The sequence below is a fragment of the Eptesicus fuscus genome, chromosome 4 (assembly GCF_027574615.1).
Source record: "Eptesicus fuscus isolate TK198812 chromosome 4, DD_ASM_mEF_20220401, whole genome shotgun sequence".
Taxonomy (NCBI): domain Eukaryota; kingdom Metazoa; phylum Chordata; class Mammalia; order Chiroptera; family Vespertilionidae; genus Eptesicus; species Eptesicus fuscus.
The window spans coordinates 48,597,809-48,615,479 of NC_072476.1; positions in this window are offsets into that span (position 1 = coordinate 48,597,809).

Sequence of the window (17,671 nt, forward strand, 5' to 3'; positions counted from 1 at the left end):
TTTAGGCCCAGGCAGTCGGACATCCTTCGAGGAGTCCTGGATTGTGAGAGGGTGCAGGCTGGGCTGAGGGAGACCACCCCTCCATGCACGAATTTTGTGCCCTGGGCCTCTAGTAAGTATATAAGTTATTTGGTCTATCTCTCCTCATCCCCCACCTCCACATTGAGGTATGTCATTCTGTTCCATATCTCCATGCTTCGGTTCTTATTTTTTTGGCCTCTTCATTTTGTTCATTAGATTCCACAAATAAGTGAGATCATGTGATACTTCTCTTTCTCAAATTAGGTTATGTCACTTAGCATAATAGTCTCCAGGTCCATTTATACCTGATTGGTTGCTGATATTTATCACACATACCTTGCCCATGGGCTAAAGACAAAGAAAAGCTGTTCTGCCAGTGCCAATGTAGAAAAGACATGTCCCACAGTACACCCAGCCCACAATGCACGTCACAGCTGTAGGCTTGCCACCAGAGACAAAGTATTTGTAAGATTCTATTTACTAATTCTGGTTATTTTCTCTGACATGTGGGATATGTTTGGAAACTTAGAACAAAACTCACTTTAAATTATCATCTTCTATAACATAAATTCATATATTTATATAGTTTTGCAAATTCTGTTGATGATTTGGTTATTTTTGAGCTACATGCATTTTTCATAGTGACATAGATTTCAAGGATAATTTGGCTTTCATGTTATTCAAGCTTACTTTTTCCTTTAATCCTTCTAGCTCAGGGACCTATTTACATAATACCTAGTGCCTTGTTATTTTTTATTCCTGCTTCATTGGAAAGCCAAAAATAAAAAGAAATGCAATTCCAAAGCATTTTTTAGTTGAAAGATGTGTATGGTATCTAACTTTCTAGTGAAATTTCCCAAGATGACTCTGCTTGGAAAAGGTAGATTCTCTTTTATGAATTAATAAACAAGGTAGAGGTTAAGCATTTCAGAATCACCAGCACAACTGTTTTATACATAGTCAGACTGTTGGCAACCCAGTGATGCTTTGAATCTGTATATTTGCTCTCAAGCTTCTTTTTAAGTACACTCATCACTTTATTTCGTCGGAAAACTAAGTTTGGGTAAATGCTGTATTCTCAGGACGATTGACCATAGGTAGCTTCCTGGTAGGCCAATTCCACTGAACGCCAAGGAAAGAGAAATGTAATGCTGAGAAACTGCATTTCAATTAGGTTAAGAAAAACTGCTCATTTGGAAGCAGAGAGGTAGCCAATGGGAAAAAGTTTTGACTGTGCCATTTCTGTGTCCTTGCAGAGTCATTCAATTAAAAGAAAACGTGTTTTTGTGTGTGTGTTTTTTTTATTGTTCCTTGACTCTATTTAATTGATGTGTTGCATTTTGTCAAGTAGACAGTTTTTTATCCTTGAAGAAAATAACTTTTTAAAGAGGACTTTGGTAATAGTTGCAGCTAGACATGAGCTCCAAATAATTCAAGTGGTAAACCCTGGGTTCTAGCTCAGCTTTCTGAGCTCCTATTCTTATGACTGTATCATTACAGGTAGTCCTTAGCAACACCTTACATCATGAGTACACCCATAGCTTTATTTAAAACATGCCTAAGAAAAGTAAATAAAATATTAATGCCAAGGTTGTAGATGCAGACTTACCTGGTCCTTCAGGGATGGCAAAACAGCATTTGGGAAGTGAAGTAGATATTACAATGCAGATTTACAAGGACTGTCTTGTGTTTCTTTACTGTTTCCTATGATGATTCTAAACCTTGCATTTCCTGTTCACTTGCCTCCTTAAAACCACTCTAGGAAAATGACTAACTGGCAACGATTTTAGGGAAGGACAATAGGCAGCCAAGTAGACTTCATGATGGTAATGGTGATGATGGTGATGATGATGATGATGGTGATAAAAGCCAACATATATTGAATCCTTATGTCATAGTATGGGTTAAGTACTGTACTGATGCTTCTCATTTAATAACATTTCAGAACTCTGGACATATGGATTATTACCATCATCTTATAGATAAGGAACTAAGGCCTACAGAGGTCAAATAATTCATTTAAAGTTGCACAGCTAGTGAGTGGGCCTTTTTGAACCTGACTTAACAGACTCCTAGGTCTGTTTTCTTAAGCCCTGAGTCTGCAATTATACCAGCAAGTTTAGTTAAGATTGAATATGGGGACAGTCCCAAACATGAGGAAGAGAATGAAATAAACTTCTTAAGAGTAAGGATTTGGTAATTTTGTTCAATTATGAATTGCTCTGACCTTACAACAGTATGTAGTCCATAGTAAGCTCTCAATATGTATTTCTAGAATGATTATATGAATGAGTAAATGAATATTAAGAGGGCTTAATATCTTTCTATAAAAATAAAAAGCTCATTTTTAGAGAAGCTTATTCATTTAAGAGTAAAGTGAGTGTGCCTTCATGTCATTCACTGTTGTGCTATGGATATGCATTTCTATTATAAATGCAAAGACGTGTCTATCATACATAACACATGCAATACAATATGTAGTTTAGTCCCATTGTAACTGACATTAAAGCCAGCCTTTATAATACTGAAGTCAGGATAGGGGTGGGGAAAATGCTGTGAGAACGAAGAACCATCCTCTAATTTACAACATAAAGCAAGGGTTGATCTAAAAAATGTAATGCCCTTCACAGGTTACCTGATTTCAGATACATTAACAGTCTGATACATTTCTTTTTACATAAAAAATATTTTTGAGAGCATAATAAAGCCTTTAGAAAATGAGTTTAATTACAAATATTATAAATACTGGCATAATTTTTATATTATGCAAATATATGGAATCCTATTCATCTTTACCTCTAATTTTTCATTTGGCCTCCCAACCAAAAGCCTCCCAATCAAAGGTGATGACTGGAGGACACATACAGTAGAAGTCCTTCTGAAGTATGTGTCTTCCAACATGATCACTAGGTCATGATACTTAGGGCCCTAGAGGAGAGGAAAAACAGGTCCTGAGGAAGCGAAGGCCCAGCCCTATTCCAAGCAGACATTGTGGAAAGTAAGAGTCAAAGGTGCTTGATACCCTGACTCCTCACTTCAAGGGATAGGGTTTGTTTATAAACATCCAGATAGATAAGGAGCCTGAGCACATCAGGTTAGCAGCACTGACTCCTGCACTACTGGGGAACTGGCAAGTCAGTAAGTTGAAGGGAGAGGCATTGTATGCAGCCATTTCCAGTGACACACCCAGTAGGGGAGAGATGGGATGCCCAGTCTCTGGTGTTAGCATAGTGAACCCATCACCAGACAGGATTGGATCTGCTTCAAGGCGCATTAATGCAGAAAGCACACCCTCCATCCATGCTACTGCAGAGGCCAGGGAGAATCCAGAGCACTTTGGGAACACTGGGGAAATTTAAGGACCAGTCTCCCCTCTACTGTCTTATACAGGCCATACCTCTCTCCACCAGATAGTCAAATGCCATCTTAGAAAAGAAAATGGGTTGGAGGGTGGATAGGAAGCTGAAATGCAAAGCAGTTATCCCAAAGAAACAAGTTAACATTCGAATGGTCTCATGATTTCCTAGATTTGGATTATTTTAAAACTGCCCAAAATAACCAGCAGAGGGAGCCTCATAAAGAAGATCCAAATGGTTTTATAAAACTTCAGAAACTAAATGTTCTCTTTATATTAAAATGCTATAAGAAACTAAAATTGCATCCTTGCAACATATATGTGAAACTGACATTCCAACATATGGATATAAATGAACAGATAATCTCAACAGCTATTCACCAATCTGGGATATGCATTTATTTAACCATTCATTCAGCTAATATTTATTGACTTCCTGCTCAGTTCCCGATACTCTTTTAGGCACTGAGAATATATCAATTAATCAATGAACATGACATAAAATATAGCATTCTACATATTAAAAATAATATGTGTGTCTGTATGCATAAAACCAGTAACAAAAATATAATTTCAGATAGGAATAAGTGAAGGTTAAAACAAAACAGTGTTGAGGAAGGTCTGTTTTAGAGAGAGCCTTCAGGCATGACCTAAAGATTTCTGCAAAATTGGAATGAAGAGAAAGTGAGCCATCTGACATTCTGGGGGAAGAGCATTCCGGGCAGCATTGACAGCAAGTGCAAAATGACTGGAGTAGTCATGCATGTTTTCCCTGAATATTTCTGCTTCATCTCCCACCTGGGCACATAGTAGCATTGTGCTTAATGGCACTTGTGTTGTGGCGGGTCATATGGCAAATTCTGGCCAATGGATTGTGAAAGGAAATGCTGTGTTCCATTTCTGGGATGGGCATTTACTTGTTGACTTAAAAACTTACAGTGTTTCTTTTTTATTCCCTTTCAGAAAAATAATTAACAATGTTCAACATATGGAGTCCTTTCTCAATCTGGGCTCCCTTAATAAAAATGATGGATATGAAAAGACAAAACCTTTAGGTTTTAAGAGTTTGAGGTTTGGGAGTTAATATATCACTGCGGAATAACACAGCCTATGTTGATGTGAGAGGAGTTAGTTTAGTATGTTCAAAAGAAAAGCAAGGAATCCTGTGGTGCTGGAGATTAGACCCCAGAGAGATCAAAGGAGATAAAACTAGAGGTAAATTTGGGCCAGATCAGGTAGGACTATGAGAGCCATCTTCCAGGTTTAGATTTTTAACTGAGAGTTGTGGAAAATTATTGTAGGGGATGATGAAACACACACACACACACACACACACACACACACACACACACACACACACAACTTTAAGTCTAATCTGTAATGCTTTGAAACTCATGTTAAAAGATGTAATGATTTCTTTCTTTTGAAGTTGATATTTAATTCACCAAAATTTTAATATGCTCTGAAAAGAATATCACAAATTATAAAATGGTGGTTTGGGAGCTGAAAAAATTTCAACTTAAACCTAATACCTTGAATAATTTTCAATATAAAACAAAGATGGATCTAAGCATCTTTCCATTGGAAACAGATACTAATGTAATGTATGAAACAAACTTGATAAAGGAAAACCAAACAACAAGAACTTAAAATTTATTCAGTTGTATTAAGATTTTATTGGAAAAAGATGTTAAAAATAAAAATACATATGCTACAGAAGGATGCTCTTCTTGTTTTTGTTGCTCTATTCCAAAAAGAGAGTTTGGCTACTATATTTTTACTGTTAAACTGATACAGTGGCCTTCATTTTTTCCTTCTCAGTAAGAAAGGCATATATTCAACATATCAATGGCCATGATTGCTTCAAGCCAAGCAGAGATGTGGAACTCAAAATAGGGCACGAGGGAGCTCTCACAATGGTGCATGTAGTTTTTTTGATGGTTTTCATTCACTGTAGCTGCCATATCAATGGCAAAGAAAATAGGTTTGATTGAATTTGGCAGTAGCTGTCTTCTAAGAATATTTTCAAGGGATAGGATTGTTTAGGGTTGAATTCCCAATTATTTCCCACTTTAAGAAGCAGAATAAAGCAATGTCTCCAGCATCAAATGTAATTAGTTCTTCTGTTGACTTGTGTTTTTAATGTTAAATTATATTCCTCTATGGGAAGAACTGACAAACACTATTTTTTCTCATGTAGGCACTAATAACATTGAAAGCTGAGTGGATGTGTTTGACAACTCATTTCTGTGTCTCTGAGATCAAAGCTCTGAAGAGCTGTGAGATCAAAGTGCTAAGGAGATGGGATACCATATGTAAGAGGAGTAAATACTATTTTGAAAATAACCAATATAGATTGTGGATTTTATTCTCCCCCTCACATAACATGTTCCTTTATCATCGTTTAAATAATATAGTACTCAAAGGAAAGGTGGCACACACATGTTTGTAGCAGCATTATTCACGATAGTCAAAAGGTAGAAGCAATCCAAGTGTTCACTGACAGATGAATGGATAAACTGAGGTTTATAAAAACAGTGGAATACTATTTAGCATTGAAAAGGAAAGGAATTCTGTCATATGCTACAACATGGATGACCCTTCCTAGTGAAATTATACCAAGTGAAATAAGCTAGTCACAAGAACAAATACTGTATGATTCTACTTCTTTGAGGTATCTGGACTAATTGGATTAAGAGGAACAGAAATTAGAATGGTAGTTGCCAGGGACTACAGAGAGGAAGAAATGGAGATTATTGTTCAATGTGTATATAACTTCTGTGAGATAAAAGAATGCTAGAGATTGGTTGAACAACAATGTGAATATACTTAACACTACTGAATTAAACACTTAAAAATGATTAAAATAGTATATTTTAGGTTATGTGCATTTAATCACAATTTATAAAAATATTGTTAAAAGGGTAACCATCACATCAAGAAGAAGAAGAAAGGGATGTCACTTATTGATAGAAAAATTAAGAAAAATGGACATTGAACCCCTGGAAAAGTATGAAAATTCACAAAGAGAAACATTGATATGAATGTTTATAGGTCCAGTCTATATGTCTTTGTTTACTCTCTGGGATGTGTCCTGACATGAACATCTTGGGGGGAAAGTGTATGGAATTTCTGACCTGGCAGCATCAAGGTAACTGTCCTGGGGTAGACTGGAAGGACACAGGCCTAGAGCTAAACATCCTTTTCCTCCAGCGTGGCGCTGAGATTCTATTACAGCAACTGCAAGAGAGGTAACTGGGTGGATGAACCTGAGACAGTACTTCTTTTGGGTTGTTGTTGTTGATCCTCACTGGAGGATATTTTTTCCCATTGATTTTTAGAGAGAATGAAAGGGAGGGAGGAGGAGAGAGAGAGAGAGAGAGAGAGAGAGAGAGAGAGAGAGAGAGAGAGAGAGAGAGAGAGAGAGAGGAGACACACCAATTGGTTTCCTTAACTCCTTGCTCTATAGAGAGAACTTTGGCCAGAGAATGAGAGTAGGATTTGCTCATGTCTGCAGCCTAGAGCAAAAGCTCTTCGTGCCTGCATCTACAGGTGACAATGTGCAACAGAAACTGATTCCACATCCCTTAATTACAAGTACAGAGCAAAATCATTAAAAAAAACAAAAAACCCATCCCAACCCTGTAAGAGAAAGACTATATAGCAGGGACTACAAGATATTCGACAGACAGAGGAATGGGAGTGACATAGAAGATTATCTCTAAACCTTTTCTTCAAAACAGGCATATTGAAAAGAAGGATAATCTTTCATAAAGAGAAGCCCAGGTTCAGCAACAGCACTCAGGCTGTGAATATAGTGGTCAGGGATGTACCATTTTCCATGATTCTAACTACATTCATTTTACATTTAACACCCTGAAATCGGAATGTGTTCTATAATTGATGGTGCTTTGCAATTGTGGTCAGCTAAGCAACAGTTGTGACACCATTGTCCAACACCCATTCCACAACCCACATTACTGTTTTGATCTTATACCTAATTCTCCTTTGCATCTCCTATCTTTCAGTTTGGAGAATTTGCTTACAAAGATAGGCTCTGCTCAACCTACTCCCCTCTTCCCACACCTTCCCTCCTCACTCCCCACCCCACTGAACACACAGTTGAAAATCAGTGTAGAGATCTTTTTAGCTTTGGCTTACAGGCCCAGGCTGCCCACTGAATATTTCCAGCTTACTACTTTTAAAGGTTTTTGAATTACATTGAGAAATAGGGGTTCATAGTATTTACTAAATTCAACTCAGTTTTGAATTCATCAGACCAAATCCCTATGTGTTCCTATTGTAATTCTTCCCTCCAGCATAAATAATTCCTCTGCTTTTAACAAATCTTTGTAGCAGGTCTGCAGCTCAGAGGCTTTAGATATCCTCTGATATCATTTGTAAATCTCCTGAGCTCTGAATGGTCCCAGGCAGCTCTCTGCCAAGCAATTGTTTTAGCGTCTGACAATCTATGGATAGCTGAAGCTACACAGATCAAAATAAGAATATGGGGCATCCTTAGTTATCCCAGAAAATCCTGCAGGGAAAATAAGTGTTCTATCCTGAGGCACCAACATAGATTAGGAGGTTTTACCTAGCTGAGAGAGATGATGGCAAAGAGGGCCATTTATATTAGGGGAAAACTAGCAAATATAATTTAACACTTAGATCTATTTATCTGCCTTATGGTAGTTTAAGTAGACTTTCTAATTCTGCTCACAGTCTAAGAGATTTATTAGTCAAATTTTTCTCTGGAATTGAAATACTAAGACTGAGCCTTTCTATTCATATTTAGGCATTGGGCTGTTTTTGTAAGGAGTCAGGCCAACAGTATATGGCTTTATATCCATGAAAGGCAATCTGTAGAGAATGTGCCAAAAGCACACAGTGGGGCCTTTTATTTTTCTTTATGTCAAAACATTGCAGAATTAGAAGACATTAGAAGTCATCTGTTAGATTATAGTGAATTTTGCTATATTTTTAGCTACTATTCTCTTTTTCTTCTTTCATAGGCTTCTGGAATTTTTTTATTATATTTTTTTTACAAAATTACATGTCCTCCACTGTTTGCAGTTTTGGTGAGACTGTCAATCAAGGTACAATGACCTCTCTTGGGACAAGTGTCATCCACTTCAGGCCATCTTGATGTCTGAACTTTGAGTCTTGAGTTATAGATAGCAAAAATAATACACAAGTACCCTTTGGAGATGTTACCTGTCATCACCAGAATGTTGATGAAGCTGTCACTCACTCCTGCTACTGAACTTCCCTGAGCTGTTCCTGTCCCTATGCTGCTGGACCTGGTTCTCTTCAGTTCTCTTACTGATTATGGTGCCATCCAATGTCTTTCTAACACATTCCCTTTTACTTAACACATTCCCTTTTACGTAGGGTTTGTTTGTATTGTTTGCAACCAAAGAAAACCAACTCATGCAAACGTTGCCAAAGGTGGTGAGATGGTAGAGGGTTTTAAGAGTAAGTAGCTGCTCTATAATATGTCTCTGATGCCCTAACTGTACAAATATTTATTTTAATATTTATATTAAAGAGCAATTAGAGTAGAAGTTGAAACTTCGTGAGGCTGCAACAAAATGTAAAAGATTTAGTCAGGAAACAACCTCAAGCAGCACTGGCGATCTTCTCTGTGGAGAAAATGTTGCATCAGGAAGGCAATTCTCGTGTTCCTCAATCCAAAGGGGTTTAGAAGTGGGATGGCAGACCAAACTATCTGTAGGGAATGAGACTGATGCAAATGGGTGAGTCATCTGGGATACTCTCACTACCATGAAGAAATACTCCAGTCATTTTCCTTCGGTCTCTGTTTTTAATTCCCCCCTCTGATAGAGGCATTACCCAGAAACACATTGCTCAACTTCAAGGAAAACACCACTGCCAGTGTAATGATAAACAGCAATTGAAACTCACGCTCTTTTTCAGGGAAACAGCAGGATCATAAGGACTCAGGAACTAGAAAAACATGTACCCTTTCCACGGGGCAACACTCCTCAGCTCTGGCCAATTATTGCCTTGCAGGAAGGTTGGCTGGGAAATGCTACATCTTCTGATTTTAAAAAATAATTTTAAAATATTGATCCAGGAAAACAAGTGTGCATTCTGTTCTTGGCCTTGATATAATAAGGAGCTGAGCTTTGATAATTGATACAGATTTGAGGCCTGGTTCTCTCAATCAAGGTACAATGACCTCTCTTGGGACAAATGTCATCCACTCCAGGCCATCTTGACATCTCAACTTTGAGTCTTGAGTTACTGGATAGCAAAAATAAGACACAATTACCCTTCAGAGATGTTACCTGTCATCACCAGAATGTTGATGAAGCTATCAATCACTCCTGCTACTGAACTTCTCTGTACAGTTAGGGAATCAGAGACATATTATAGAGCAGCTACTTATTCTTTTTTAAAAATATTAAAATAGACATAATTTAGTTACTTTGTTTTATTTCTTCTGTTGCCATTAGTTTTCCCCCCACTTTTTTTAAATTTTATTTTATTGTTTAAAGTATTACATATATTAGTACATATGTCTCCTTTTTATTCCCCTATTGACCTTCCCCCAGCCTCCCCTAACCCCTGTTGCATGCCCTCATCCCACCCCCCCGCCGTGTCTTGTGTCCATTGGTTGTGCTTATATGCATGCATACAAGTCCTTCAGTTGATCTCTTTCCCCCCTCCCCAACACTCTCCAGCCTTCCTGCTGTAATTTGATAGTCTGTTTGATGCTTTACTGCCTCTGTATCTATCTTTTTGTTCATCAGGTTATAATGTTCTTTATTTTCCATAAATGAGTGAGATCATGTGGTATTTTTTCATTGCCTGGCTTATTTCACTTAGCATAATGCTCTCCCAGTTCCATCCATGCTGCTGCAAATGGTAAGAATTCCTTCTTTTTTATAGCAGCGTAGTATTCCATTGTGTGGAAGTACCATAGTTTTCTAATCTACTCATCTGCTGATGGGCATTTAGGCTGTTTTCAAATTTTAGCTATGGTGAATTGTGCTGCTATGAACATAGAGGTGCATATATCCTTTCTGATTGGTGTTTCTAGTTTCTTGGGATATATGCCTAGAAGTGGGATTACTGGGTCAAATGGGAGTTCCATTTTCAGTTTTTTGAGGAAACTCCATACTGTTCTCCACAGTGGCTGCACCAGTCTGCATTCCCACCAGCAGTGCACGAGGGTTCCTTTTTCTCCACATCCTCGCCAGCACTTGTTGTTTGTTGATTTGTTGATGATAGCCATTCTGATGATGTGAGATGGTACCGCATTGTCATTTTGATTTGCAGCTCTCAGATAATTAGTGACTTTGAGCATGTTTCATATGTCTCTTGGCCTTTCTTCTGTCTTCTTTCGAAAAGTTTCTATTTAGGTCCATTGCCCATTTTTTTTATTGGATCATTTATCTTCCTTTTATTAAGTTGTATGAGTTCCCTGTAAATGTTGGAGGTTAAACCTTTATCAGTGATAACATTTACAAATATGTTCTCCCATACAGTGGGCTTTCTTGTTGTTTTGTTGATGGTTTCTTTTGCTTTGCAAAAGCTTTTTATTTTGATGTAGTCCCATTTCAAATCCAACACCCATTTTTGATAAAAACTCTCAGCAAGGTGGGAGTAGAAGGATCATACCTCAACATAATAAAAGCCATATATGAAAAACCCACAGCCAACATCATACTCAATGGGCAAAAACTAAAACCATTTCCCCTAAGAACAGGAATAAGACAAGGATGCCCACTCTCACCACTCCTGTTCGACATAGTGCTAGAAGTATTAGCCATTGCTATTAGATAAGAAGAAGAAATAAAAGACATCAAAATTGAAAAAGAAGAAGTAAAACTCTCCTTATTCGCAGATGACATGATATTGTACATAAAAAACCCTAAAGACTCCATCAAAAACTATTAGACTTAATAAATTAATTCGGCAATGTAGCAGGATACAAAATCAATGCCAAAAAATATATGGCATTTCTATATACCAATAGTGATCTTACAGAAAGGGAGACTAAAAAAGCAATCCCATTTACCATCGCACCAAAAAAATTAAGATACCCAGGAATAAACTTAACTAAGGAAGTAAAAGACCTATACACAGAAAACTATAGGACACTGAAAAAAGAGATAGAGGAAGACAGAAACAGATGGAAGAACATACCATGTTCATGGATTGGTAGAATCAACATCATTAAAATGTACATATTACCCAAAGCAATCTATAGATTCAATGCACTCACCACTAAAATACCAACGGCTTATTTCACAGACCTAGAAAGAACTCTCCAAAAATTCATCTGGAATTAAAAAAGATCCTTAATAGCCACAGCAATCCTGAGAAAGAAGAACAAAGTAGGTGGGATCTCAATACCAGACATAAAAAATTGGACAGATACATGCAAAAAAAAAATGAAACTAGACCACCAACTTGCACCATACACAAAAATAAACTCAAAATGGATAAAGGACTTAAACATAAGACAGGAAACCATAAAAATACTAGAGGAATCCACAGGCAGAGAAATCTCAGACATATGTCGAAGCAATTTCTTCACCGATACCTCTCCCAGGGCAATGGAAACTAAAGAGAAAATAAGCAGCTACTTATTCTTAAAATCCTCTACCATCTCACTACGTTTGCCAACATTTGCATGAGTTGGTTTCCTTTGGTTGCAAACAATACAAACAAACCCTAGGTAATTTAAGTAAAAGGGAATGTGTTAGAAAGACATTGGATGGCACCACAATCAGTGAGAGAACTGAGGAGAACCAGGCCTCAAACACATATCAAGCTCAACATTTAAGCAAACAAAATTAAAAAAAGAATCAAACTCATAAGCTAGAACAAGCCACTATGGTCATGGAATAAATCCCCAGGGGTGACCTGATGAAATCTTGCAGGGCCCAGCAAGTGATGGAGGATGAGCAGAGAGGGGAAGGCTTTTCTGGTGCTGGTAGCTCCAAGGACATATTGATGCACTTTGCTGGGCCAGACAGGTGAATCATACCCAGGTCGGTAAGTGGTTTAGTCACACCCCAAGTTATATAGGAAGAAATCAATAAAACCCTAAATACTGATACTCCAAATTAATAAAGCTAACTCATCTCTTTTCTTGGAGTGCTCAAAGCTAAACAGAGAATGGTGCATTAATACTAAGTTGCTTTTAGATTACTGCATTAGATTACATGGGTTACCTAGAAAAATGAACCACTGTTTTGCCACTGAGCACCTTCGAACAAAGAAGAGAATAAGATTGACATCACTGTTCAGATCCATTAGTCAAACTACAGTAGCTTTGGACAGGTAGTTTCCAAAATACGTCAGCCTCATTTACACCCAACAGCAACAGCAGACAATGGGTATTTTTCTACACTGACACAAGGCTCCCAAATACTAAGGCAGAAAGTGGTTTTTGACACACACCACTTTTAGGGAAAGGATTGGAAGTGGGAGGTGAATGACAGACTAAATATCTGTATTTCAGTGATTATAGAGAAGAAAGAAAGATTAAAATGATTGAGAGAACAAAAGAATACAGCCAGAAATCGACTAGCATGATAGCTAGTAATTTTTCAGAAAGTTATGCCACAAAGGTCAAAATGTGTCTAAGGAAGTAGAAGATTCTGCTTGTTCTTGGAAATTTTTGTTCTAATGAATGCCACTACACTACTTATTGATTTTAAGCAGGCATCCTGTGTACCCATATTTAAAATAAAAATAATTTATTTGGATTCTGGCAATATACAACCTGAAAATAGAATAATTGGCTCACCTGCCTTTTCCTGCTCACTGATGCACTGAGCAGGATGTATATTATTTTATCTGTTTTCATATGGATTAAGCCTATGCTTCCAGGCTTCTGTTATTGGGTGAAATGTGCCAGCTCTATGAGAGTAAATCTGATTGCTTATTAATACATAAAAATAATATGCTATTTATTTGAGCAGATAATAGTAATTATATAGCAGGTAATACATTTATTATCTCGTTTAAATTTTAATTTTCACATAAAAATACCAGCTAAATCATGACATGTAATTTTATCTTTTACACTTGAGAAACCCCAAAACACAAAGAATTTAAATAATTGGCTCAGTATCACACATTTTATAGGTAGGACAGCCAGAATTTGATCTTAAGTCTTGCTGATTCCAAATTGAGCATTTTTTAATTATCTATACTGACCTAAGGCAGAATGAGTGAGAGTTGAAAAATGAGAGGGGAATTGTTTAAATAGGATAGTCAATATTTAAACATTTATGATTGCATAGGGCTAAGGTAGGCAGGCCACAGGGCACAGAAAAGATTATCGTCTTAGAAGTGCATGCTAGGTCCTTAAGAGCAAGGATTATTTTGTGTGTGGTATCCCCAATCCCTCCACAAAGTACACAACTTACTGGTCTCTTACCAAAAGCAGCCTGGTGAACATGCACTGATCAAACATCAGTGTCACCGAATATAGGGCGTTTGGGGAGAAGAGCCTGATGCTCAGATTGGGAGTGTGCACATCATTGAGTAGTGGCTTTAGAATATCTAGAAAGAAAGGTCCTGGGTAGCCATCTTGTAAGAAAGGGCAACTAGGGAATTTGTCTTGAATCTGCACTTGCGTGAAAAGAACACTGTGGCTAATACGTATTGATTTGAAGTCACTTGAGGCCGATGGAAATCAAGAAGAGCGAACACGCTTCTGAGCCCACTGTCCCACTCCAGTGACTTAAAAGGAGGAGCAGTGAAAGGAACCATAGATGGAGGGGATGGATGGACCACTGCATGGTACCTTGGAGGGGGCGTTCAACTGAGCGATAAGTTCAGATTGATATTGGAAGAAGGATAAAGCAGGTATTGCAAGGGAAACAGACAGGCCTGACAAGGCCCAACATGACCAGCTTATCTCGGGCCCCAGTGTGAAGGAAAAAGCAGGAAGCCACGGTTGGCTGGCAGTGAGAAACAAGCCACTTGCAAGTGGTCTGCGTTACTGAGCCTGACAAGAACGGTCTCAGAGACAGATGGCTGTCCTGTGCAGCTCAGAGAGATCTGAGCAATACTGGGGCAAAAAGACAACTAAGGGCATTTTGGCAAAGTGCAAGTCAATCGTGAGGGAAGAAAGCAATACCTCTGGGAAATATGTTGTTTTATTATTCTAAGTGGGGTTGAGACAGGGGACTTAAAGCAACTTTTCTTCATATCTCATTTTCTTTACAAAATCTATCTTCTTCCCCATAAATATATTTTGGTTATAATCAGTAACTAAAAATATCTTGGATTTTCTGTGGTCTCATTGTCTCCTAAAAAAATGAAGCATCTTTCCTGTAGATTCAATTAAACACACACACACACACACACACACACACACACACACACACACACACACATTTAATTGAAGTTCTGAAACCGTTTGGAGCAATGTTTGGAGCAAAGTTAAACAGGAGGTGAGAGGGCCTGAGGCTTATTCTCATTTGCATGCTGCCACTGCTCACCATTACAAGAACCTGCTTCACACCTTCCTCAGGAAGTATCTTTATTCCTGCTGACAGGAGGATTAATGGCTGTACTCAGAAGAAAATCAACTGTCAGAAAAAGTTTACCTTTTGCAGTTGTCCTCCACTTCTTTGTGCCATGTAAGCTTTTTTTTTTGCTGAATTAAATGGTGTGTTGTCCAAGGTTCTTCATGGCAGAGCCCGGAACCTGCCAGATGAAGCAGAGGGGATTAATTAAAGGGTGTAGGTAGTCTAGTTCACAGAATCTTTGGAGGGCCGAGGAAACAGACTGCCTGAGCCTCCAGAAATAGCTGCATGTCCACACTGTGCAATGGGCTACAGATATTCTGCTGCTCCGCCACTACTGTAGCTGCCAACACCAGAACCATTTCTATTCATGTATACATTTATTCACTTATGGTGAGCGAAGTCGATAGCTGATATTCTTGTTTCTCCAAACAACAACCCCAGTAACAGCCACTATGGTCCATTGCAGAATTTCTATGAAATGGATACAATCTCATATTAAGAGCTCTGAAGAGAGACTAAGGAATCATTTTGAATGCTGACTTCATGTAGCCATGTAGACACATAGGTGTAGCCTTGTCAGCATCAGGACACCTGAGACTATCGCATGTCCATGGTTTACAATCCCATTAAGCACATAGCTTGCGCCAAACTAACCGAAGGTAACTATGTGGCATCAGGGCTCATGGATTATAAAGTGGATTGTACAAATCTGTCTGGAGCGAGACGCAAGGGAGGTTGTGGCTTCTGTGGCACCAGCTGTAGCTTTTCCTCATACTCCAAAACCATAAGAGCCCTGGACACCTACCAAATTACACGTAACACTTGTACAGACTTTTTGGAGTCTATGACTCAAGGTTAGCAGCCATTGTCTTAGAAGAACAATATACATCCATTCCTATTCAAGGGGATACAAAAATTATTTTTAGAAATATTGTTTAATATGGTCATACCCTTTTCTTGAGAGATAAAAGTAAAAAAAAATAATAATAATACAAAATCCAGAAGAAAAGTTCTATGTGAAACTTATTCCTGAAGATGCTACTTGTTTCAGGCATTTAACTTCAATATCATTAGGCTGAAATAACAATTAGTTACCTATCCCAGACAAATGTACAGATATAACTTTGATTTAATTAAAATGGAGTCTATTTTTAACTAATCATAAATATACAGAGAGCTTCTTAAGGACTCGGAAAACATGGTCTATATCTTTAAGGAACTTGACTTCTTTGTAGGAAAATAAGACTAATATACAAAATATTATTAGCAGAAAAGACACACAGTAAATGGTAGTTCATACTGTGGGAGCCAGAGATAACTCACATGCAAAATTTGGCATTATAAGGCACATTCAGGTTGTAAATTAAAATACAATTTATTACATTTAGTTTTTTAAAGACTAGCATTTTATCTCATAGGACATCATGTTGCCAAATAAGATGCATTCAGTGTTGACTTAATGAATATTTAGGCATTACCCTCATGGTATAAATACATTTCTAATGTTGAAAAATAAGGATAGGAGAGAAGAGAGTTCAATCACATATCATGGTCAGTATGACTGTATCAATTTCCAGGAACCTTATTAAATATGGTCTTCAAGTACAGACTTTGATCTAAAAAATTATACCCCTCCATAAGTCTCCATCTGATGAACTGACATCATATGAATATTTTTGTACATCTGAACAAAGATACATGGTCCTGTTCAAAGATTTAAAAGTGTAATGCAGGTATAAATACAGTTGCTTTTATAGGTGGAAATTCCATTGTGTTATACATGTATTCTTACAAATTTTTGTCTACTAGGAAGTATAAATTATATTACATTAAAAAAATAACATGACCTCTTGGGTATTCAAAGTAGTCTTTGCAATTTCAAATAATTTCCCACTAATTCAAATCCATCTTAAATTTTGATTTTGTTCACTTTTCTTAGAGAGATGGCTCTATAAAGAAAATTTTGTAAGTGCTATTCTGGCTTTGTGGGTGCATGAGTTTCTTATCCTATCTAATGAAAGAGAAACATGCAAATTGAGCGTACCTCCACTACATCCACAAGCCATGCCCACCAGCCAATCAGGAGCGAGTATGCAAATTAACCCAACAAATATGGTGGCGGCCAGAGAGCTGGAGAGAGCAGGAGGCTTGGGTTCTCCCTGGTGATGGAGGAAGCCAAGCTTTCTGCCCACCCTGGCCTGCCCTGGCCTCCACTCAAGGTTACAAAGTTTCAATTATAGAAGATAAATAAATCCCTACAAAAATGGCGGCAGCCATGGAGCTGGAGCCAGCCGGAGGCTTGGGTTGCCCCTGGCGATGGAGGAAGACAAGCTTTCCACCCTGGCCAGCCCTGGCCTCCACTCAAGACTACAAAGTTTCAATTATAGAAGATAAATAAATCCCTACAAAAATGGCGGCAGCCATGGAGCTGGAGCCAGCCGGAGGCTTGGGTTGCCCCTGGCGATGGAGGAAGACAAGCTTTCCACCCTGGCCAGCCCTGGCCTCCACTCAAGACTACAAAGTTTCAATTATAGAAGATAAATAAATCCCAGATACCAGGGCCTCCGCTTGTGTCACCAGGGGGTGTGGCCAGCCTGCAAACCACCACAGGCCCCTCGCCTAGGCCACCCCATGCCCCAAGTGAACCCCCACCCTGATCCGGGACACCCTTCAGGGCAAACCAGCTGACCCCCACCCATGCACCAGGCCTCTATCCTATCTAATAAAAGAGTAATATGCAAATTGACCATCACTCCAACACACAAGATGACTG